General features: G+C 34.6%; 2 pseudogenes; both read left to right on the top strand.

Moving 5' to 3' along the window:
* Positions 1-1,579: 1,579 nt before the first annotated feature.
* Positions 1,580-3,922, top strand: LOC143530915 (chalcone synthase-like; annotated as a pseudogene).
* A 4,209-nt stretch (positions 3,923-8,131) lies between these two features.
* Positions 8,132-9,491, top strand: LOC143530966 (chalcone synthase pseudogene; annotated as a pseudogene).

Genomic DNA, 9,491 nt, shown 5'->3' with positions numbered 1-9,491 from the left:
ATTTTGAGTTTAACGATGGGAATCTGGTTGAACCGGAACATCCGATTGGGAGTGACAAGACGAAGGCAAAGGGAAAGGGAACGAGATCGTCTTCAACCGACAACCCGAACTTGGTTTTTATAAAGGATGAATTTGCAAGTTTTAAGGAGTTGCAAATTTAGAAGATGAAAATGACGCAAAAAATAAGTGAAGAGGCGGCCGAGATCAAACGGGAAAAAAATCGTTTAATGGAGACCGAGTGGACAGATTTTGATCTCTTAAAGTGAGATCTTAGCCATCTATAAGGAGAGGAGCTTAATTTGGCGTTGGCTTAAAACGAAAAATTGCCCAAAAATATAATATAACCATCTAGGTTTTTAGTTATACTTTTTATTTATTTATGTTTTACTTTTTTATTAGTTTTTATACTATTTTATTTTATGATTTTTTTTAATTTAATGTAATCGTTTTCACTTTTTAATTCATGCATTTTAATTTATTTTATTAAATATTATAATTTAAAATATATATTTTAAATATAAAAATAGTATTAAATAAAAAAGAAAATTAGAAAATGAACAATGATGAAGGATGATATACACACCTAGGTTGAAGGGTGTTGAAAGATGATGTTGAATGATGAGAGAAAAACTGACGTGAAGCTGACATGATGAATAAGGGGAATGATGAAGAATGATGTATACCATCTAGTCTAATGGGGTTGGTGGCTCATTGTCAAAAGCAAGAGTTGAGAGGTCTTGGGTAAGGATTTAATTAAGTCTTTTAGATAACCGAAATTTGTGGTTTAAAATTTTATTTTCTTCTTTCATATTTAAGTTTTCATCTTACTGGTTGGGGTGTGCCCTTGGATCCTTCCTCCCTTAACCATGATTGGCCAAACCCACGTCCCAACAACAAAATATCCCACTGTGTTCTTCTCTCTCGGTCCATATAATCGTTCACCACTCATTTTTACTTTTCTTCAGATGAAGATTTAACACTTATACATATTGTAAGTATACTAGACGTAGATTAATCCCGATTAATCGTCAAAAGACTCTGATTAATCATGATTAACACTAGTCTCCACTCACCGCTTAACCAGAAACATGTATTGGGTATATTCCAAAGTTTTCAGTGTGGTGTTAATTTGTCTCGTATATATAATATTCTAATAATTACATATACAAAGATATTATTGGTGATAACGGGTTGATTATATAGGCATTGGTTCACACCCTTTTTGATATTATACACTCTTTTAACACATATTTTATCTTTTATGTGCACCCAAAAAAAAATTATAAGGGTTTATGAATAACATGTCCCATTATATATCCAGAAAACAAGATGTTACATTATTTAATAAACCTATGTAGAGACATTAACACGTCAACCTAACACAAATAACACTTGTAACATATATTAACTAAGAGTTGTATATGTGTTGGTAGTTGGTACTATCAATTTAACTGTAGACTTCGAAGAAATTCGAGAGACCCAACAGGCACAAGGTCTAGCCACCATTCTTGCCATTGGTACGGCAACTCCTCCTAATGGTTACAATCAAGATGATCACCTGGACTACTATTTTCATGTTACAAACAGCGAGCATATGATTGATCTTAAAAATAAGTTCAAACGCATTTGTAAGTATTTCACTTCACTTAAGTTATGGCATAGGTAGGTCTCTAAATGAACAAAACGAACATGAACACTTAACCAAACAAATATTTGTGTCCATGTTCGTTTGATTAATAAAAGAACATATTTGTGTTCGTTCATTTAAAATCTAAACGAACTGTTCACGAACATATAAAATGAATATAATATGTGGACAGACGTAAACGAACACTAACGAATAAAAATAGAGCATTAATTAAGTAAATAACTCATCCAAAAATGATCATTCACGAACATAAATGAACAAACGAAACATGGGTTGTGTTCGTTTGTTTAATTAAATGAACACAAACTTTTTATGCACGATCCTTTATTTATTAAATAAACAAACAAACATGAACGAACTTCCAGCTAAACAGTTCATTTATAGTCCTAGTCATACGATTAATATGGATTTTCTTTATAAAAGTTATGGTAACCAGGCTTGGCAAGCCTAAGTTCTCTCCTTCAAATGGAAGTTGAAGTTTTTTTGTTTCATATTACCTTGATTATCGAAGTTTCATATTACACTTACTCTATAGTTATATTTGATATAAATCTATTTTAACTTCTTGTCTATAGTGTTCTATATAATTTTTTACTAAAAACCAACTTGTAGGTGACAAAACAATGATAAAGAAGCGATACATGATCCTTACAGAAGAGTTTCTAAAAGAAAACCCGAACATGTGTGAGTACTCGAGTCCATCCTTGAATACTCGTCAAGACTTGCTTATCACCGAAGTCCCAAAGCTCGGTAAGGAAGCCGCTACAAAAGCCATAGACGAGTGGGGACTCCCAAAATCTAAGATCACCCATGTCATCTTTTGCACCACCTCAGGAATCGACATGCCTGGTGCTGACTATCAACTCACCAAGCTACTCGGTCTATCCCCTTCGGTCAACCGGCTCATGATGTACCAACAAGGCTGCTCGGCTGGGGGCATGGTCCTTCACGTAGCCAAAGACCTTGCTGAAAACAACAAGGGCTCGCGTGTGCTTGTTGTCTGCTCAGAGATCATGGCTACTATCTTTCATGGACCCAGTGAGGACCATGTCGACGCTTTGGTCGGGCAAGCACTTTTTGGGGACGGAGCTGCTGCGATCATCGTGGGTTCGGATCCAGATTTGATGGTTGAAAGTCCGTTGTTTGAGATTGTTTCTGCTAATCAAACGATCATACCGGACACTGAGATGGCAATAAAGTTGTACTTGAGGGAGGACGGGCTCAAACTTCACTTGCAGAAGAATGCACCCGATATGATCTCTGAGAATATAGAGAATATATTAATGAAAGCGGTTCATCCACTCGGTTTACTTGACTGGAACTCGATGTTTTGGGTTGTTCATCCAGGTGGTAGACGCATACTCGACCTGGTGGAACTGAAACTTAACCTTAATAAACATAAACATAAGTTGAGGGCCAGTAGGCATGTTCTAAGTGAATATGGAAACATGACTAGTAGTTGTGTGTTGTTTATTAGTAGATGGGTGCCCGCGCCATGCAACGGGAAACGCTACGTAATAAGTTTATGGTTTTTTATTGTTCGGTTTGAAATCGTAAAGCCGTTCATCCTTTGATTTGACGGTTGATTTTTTTTTAACTTTTCGCCAGTTGTTTTCAACTGTCAAAGGTTCTGTCTTGGTCTTCGACTACAAAAACAATTGTTACAAAAGGTTTGGCTCACGATTTAATTTAAAACTATTATAACCAGGCAAAAATACACATATATAAAATGTATTTTTTTAACTGAAAAAACTATGGCAATATCATACTCAAATTAAAGATAAAAATATGCTCGTTTTTATGGTATAAATTTTTTTAAAAGAATATTAACGTATGAAAAAGTTATTAACGTTTAAAAACCATGGGGGTATTTGGGTTAAAAGTGAAAATTAAAATAAGATTTAGGTAAAATATTAAGGGTTATTGTTGTAATTATTCTTTAAATTAAATTAAAATTGAGGGGTGAATATTGTAACTATAATAAATAAACGTGAGTTTTGTTTTAATGTGAGAATGACTATTTTGCCCCACTACAAGGTTGTACCATATGCAACATTTACTTGTAAATCTCTTAAAAAGTAGTGTCTTAATTTGCCACTCTTTGCTACATTATATAAAGTATAGATTAATGAGATGAGAAATAAATCTATGGAGGATGGAGAAAGCACCACTGGTGAAGGTTTAGAGTGGGGTGTGCTGTTTGGATTTGGATCGGGTTTGACAGTTAAAACGGTTGTTTTGCATAGCAAACCCTATCCTACTACGCAGAACTGATGGTTGAATTGGCACACAATAATAAGAATCAACTTTGGGTTCCAACTTTGATTAATAATAAATTAATAACGGTTTAATGTGTAAGAATGCTTTCACTGGTTTAGTCAGTGGCGGATCCAGAAATTTTCGCTAGGGTGGGCACAAAATGGATAGGGTAAAAATGGATCGGGTCAAAGAGAACAGGGCCGGCCGACCATTTTGGAGGCCCGTAATTGAATGAATTTTTGGGGCAAATGAGAGGGTAAACTAGTATTTTTGGGTTACCGTCATTATTGCGACCTTTAGAGCATTCACAGCCCGTCCTCCATCCCTATCCCTGTAATTACACTATAAAATACTCCCTCCGTTCCATTTTAAATGTTATGGAACCCAAAATACACAAATTAAGAAATGTTTGATCATTTTATTTTATGAGCTGCAAAATGACAATAATGTTCTTTAAGTTATTATGGCTAAATTGGAAATGAAACATCTAGTATATGTAATAGTAAAGACACAATTGGAAATTGAATTTATATGTATAAAAATGACATTTAAATTGGGACAACCAAAAGTGAAAAAATGGACATTTAAAATGGGACGGAGGAAGTACTACATTTCTCTTTCATGTTTAATTAAATAATATTTTTTATAATTTTATCATTACAATTTTCTCTCTCCTCTACTCATAACCAATTCAATAAATATTAAAGAATAAATAGGGACAAACTTTGTTTCACAAAATTTATAAAAAATCACTACATTTCTCTCTCCGCCCTATAATTTATACTCACAATCACTCAAAACGTCACCATATAATTTACCAATTCCCCTCACATAATTATGGGGGATGGGTTGGGAATGCTCTTAGTAACGGATCAAGAAACTTTTAATTAGCGAGTCACGAATACTTTTTATCTGTATATATTTCACGAATTTATTGACAGTAGCTGATAATAATAGAAGGAAAGTCATTTTTACATATAATGAAAATAATAATTTTGTTGACAAACTTAAATTATTTATCCAAATAACATAATTGTTAACAAAAGTATAAACCAGAACATAATGTTAAATAAATATTGAGAGAGGGTAGGTGCATGAATTGTTAGGTCTCATGTACGGTTCTTTTAATTATTATGATAAGCTAAGAAAATAAAAAACAATATAATAAAATAAAAGAGGGCCTTTTTATCAAATTAAATAATAGTTCAATTTTTCAACTTCTTCGTTCAAAAGAATCGCCAGACCACTGTCGCAGGTAACCTCCCGGTAAATCTGTCGATGATGTTAACTGACGGTGGGCACGGACTAGTAGCGGACGGTGGGCACAGGCTGCTTGTTGAGACATAATATACTAAAGCGAACTCGTAAACACGGCTCTCCGGCAGCCGGACGGTGGGCACCGGCCCACCGTAGTGATGCCCTAAATCCGCCCCTGGGTTTAGTGTAATCTGTATAGCATGTTTGGGATTAAGTTTGAAAAATGTTTATTAGTTTTTTGATATTTTCAAAAAGCTAATAAACCAAAATGTGTTTAGCAATCACAACAAAATATTTTTATTTTAGTTTTTTAAAAGGGTTAAAAAATAGTTTTTTAAAAGCCTTAAATCCAAACTTTTTAAAATTACTTTTTGAAAAAGCCAACAAGCCAATAAACAGTTTTCAAATATAATCCCAAACATGCCCTCAATGATCGGATCGATGAAAGCTGAGTTTAAGTGTGATGGTGTATACATGAGCATCAACCCCGATCATTTATTCGTGTCAGTTAAGAGCTTCTCTAACTCAATAACAACAAATCACGTGTAGAAGGTTCAGTTGATCTTACCTATTAAAAAAATCGACGAATTAATTATGCATTATAAAACTACCGGACTCGCATGTCTGACAACTTGCCTCATCATGTTTCAGCTAACGCCACATCATAATGTTGTGTGCTTTGGTTGGGACGAACCACCATCGCCTTACAGATTTTCTTTGGTTGCCCATATGGAGATTTCTCAGGATGTCACCCATTATGTACTATTCCCACCTAAGCACGCTTAACTATGAAATTATCCTCTCATTCACTACTATTAATTAAGTGCCCAAAAAACGTTATGATGAAGCGGATATTCGCCTTCTTATAAAATAAAAGGTCTTGTTCTCCTCCCAAATCCCTGTGGGTTGTCACAAGTTGATCCGATGATTTTATGTTTTATTTAATATTTAAATAATAAACGTCATAATTAAACAATATTTTTTCTAAATCAACTGGCTTCCCTAAAGGCCTAAAGTTTAGTAGGTCCGACCAAATTCCTAGAAAATTAAAAAAGGGCGGCCTGGTGATAATTAAGTCATAGTCGCATTAAAGCAAAAGGATACACACTATACAACAGTAACTTATGTTGACAATCACAATCGATAAACACGATGAAGATAGAGAACCTTAGATATAACGTATATGCATTATGCATTTGTAATGGCGTTTAACGTATTATTTTTTATTATACGAGATTTAGTTTGATTACTCGTTACATGACCCGACCAAATTTAACCCAAACTGGACCGAAAAACATCATTATATAGTGTTAATCAATTGGTCATAAAAATTTCTTACCCCATGAAAACATTGTCTTGACCCACCACGGATCAATTATATAAGTTTTTATATGAGAAATACTTTTAAGAAAATCTGAGTGGGATTCATTTGAAAGGTGTTAGTAATCACATTAGAAAATTGGCTATTACAAAAAACTGAAAAAAGAAATCACATTAGAAAGTTAAGAAATGAGTATGTTTAATTCAGAATTACAGTTAATAATTTTTCTTCATTTTGTTTTTAAAAACTTGTTTACTAAATGCAATTTCATTTTTAAAAAGGATTTAATAATAATAGAAAAGTATGTAAACGGTCAACAAACTACACAGGTACACAGAAACTCTCTTTTAAATGACAAAACTGATCATACTGAAAACAAATTCATGGTTCTTCGTCATTCAATATAATCAAGGTGAGTTTATATGAACTGAATGCTTATTCTTTGAAACAAAAAGTTTTTGATTATTTTTTTTAAGTAAAAAAGGTTTTGTATGTTTTCTTTGTAATGGAGTTGGTGACTTATTGTAAAAACAACGGTTGGAAGGTCTTGAGTAAGAATTCAAGTCTTCCGGATAACATAAATTTATCTTAAACACAATAATTCTTTCCTTCAGTTTTCATCTTGATGGTTTTGTGGCCTTGGATCCTTCCTCCCTAATCCTTGATTGGCCAAACCCACCTCCCAACAACAAAATATCCCACCGTGTTCTTCTCTCTCGGTTCATCTTACTTAACTAATAAACAAAAATACTAAAGATGATATGTCATAACCATATTCATTCATAGTTCTAATTTTCATTCCCATTAATCCATGGTATCCACAAGTCATAGGTTTAGTTGTTATGACCCATTAAAACTAATCGGATATTTGATTCTAGGATTTTGTTTATTATTAGTTATTATCATAATCCGCTGATCGAGGAGAAAATAACCAACTTACTATATTTAAATAAAGGAAAACTATAAATACTATTTGAAATTAATTATTAATTTGGTTTCCATGCAAATATAAAATATCTCAATATATATTTGAGTATATTTGTATTTGTGTTCTTACTTTTTCCCTGAAATTTTTTTTTTCAAATAATTCATTTTATTAATTTAAATGTTGACAAATCCCGTGTAATACATGGATCTAGACCTAGTATAAATATATAAATCATTCACCACTCATTTTTACTTTTTTTCAGATGAAGATTTAACACTTATACATATGTTGTAAGAATCTTGACTAGATTATATGTCGATTAATTCCGATTAATCTCCAAAAAACTCTGATTAATCTTGATTAATCGCTAGTCTCCACTCACCGCCTAACCAGAAACATGTATTGGGTATATTCCAAAATTTTCAATGTGGTGTTAATTTGTCTCGTATATATATTCTAATAATTACATATACAAATATATTATTTGTGATAACGGGTTGATTATATATCCAGAAAACAAGATGCTACATTATTTAATAAACCTATGTAGAGACTTTAACACGTCAACCTAACACAAATGACACTTGTAATATATATTAACTAAAGAGTTGTTTATGTGTTGGTAGTTGGTACTATCAATTTAACTTGTTGCCGTAGAGAACTCCTATATAATGGTTCACTGGCAGCATTTGCTTCAACAAATCAAGTTAGAAAAAAAATGGCATCAGTTCAGAAGGTTGTAGATGTTGAAAACATTCGAGAGACCCAACGCGCACAAGGTCTAGCCACTATTCTTGCCATTGGCACCGCAACTCCTCCCAATTGTTATATTCAGGCCGAATACGCTGACTACTATTTCCACGTTACAAAGAGCGAGCATATGGTTAATCTTAAAAACAAGTTCAAACGCATTTGTGAGTATTTACTTGTATTATTTCGTGCCGCTTCCTTGAATCATGCAATTTCAATTCATATTAACATTGAATATGTCTTGATATAACTAGTTAATGAACTTGTAGGTGACAAAACAATGATAAAGAAACGATACATGTGCCTAACAAAAGAGTTTCTTAAAAACAACCCGAACATGTGCAAGTACACGAGCCCATCTTTGAATACTCGCCAAGACTTGATGAGCACCGAAGTCCCAAAGCTCGGTAAGGAAGCCGCTACAAAAGCCATCGAAGAGTGGGGACTCCCAAAATCTAAGATCACCCATGTCATCTTTTGCACCACCTCAGGAATCGACATGCCGGGTGCTGACTATCAACTCACCAAGCTACTTGGTCTCAACCCTTCGGTCAACCGGCTCATGATGTACCAACAAGGCTGCTCGGCAGGAGGCATGGTCCTTCGACTAGCCAAGGACCTTGCTGAAAACAATAAGGGCTCGCGTGTGCTTGTTGTATGCTTAGAGATCACGGCTAGTATCTTTCATGGACCTAGTGAGGACCACGTTGACGCTTTGGTCGGGCAAGCTCTTTTTGGGGACGGAGCTGCTGCGATCATTGTGGGTTCGGATCCAGATTTGGCGGCTGAACGTCCGTTTGTTTGAGATTGTTTCTGCTAATCAAACAATCATACCGGGTACTGAGACCGCAGTAAACTTATACTTGAGGGAGGATGGGCTCAAAGTTCACTTAGACAATAATTTACCCAACATGATCTCTGACAATATAGAGAATACATTACTGCAAGCGGTTCGTCCACTCGGTCTACGTGACTGGAACTCGATGTTTTGGATTGTTCACCCGGGTGGTAGAAGCATTCTCGACCACGTGGAGCTAAAGCTTCACCTTAATAAACAGAAGTTGTGGGCAAGTAGGCACGTGCTAAGTGAATATGGGAACATGATTAGTGCATGTGTGTTGTTCATCATTGATGAAATGAGAGACAAGTCTTTGGAGGATGGAAAAAGCACCACTGGTGAAGGGTTAGATTGGGGTGTTCTGTTTGGTTTTGGCCCAGGTTTGACAGTTGAAACGGTTGTTTTGCATAGCAAACCCACTATGCGCAATGAGTCAAGACCAGACATGAATGAACCGACTACGAACATCAACCCGGACCTGAAGTACTAG

This window comes from Bidens hawaiensis, unplaced genomic scaffold, assembly GCF_021521415.1.
Source record: "Bidens hawaiensis isolate Kalapana, Puna unplaced genomic scaffold, B.hawaiensis_p1.1 tig00009067_1, whole genome shotgun sequence".
NCBI classification, from domain to species: domain Eukaryota; kingdom Viridiplantae; phylum Streptophyta; class Magnoliopsida; order Asterales; family Asteraceae; genus Bidens; species Bidens hawaiensis.
This window is presented reverse-complemented; position numbering and strand designations above follow the sequence as displayed.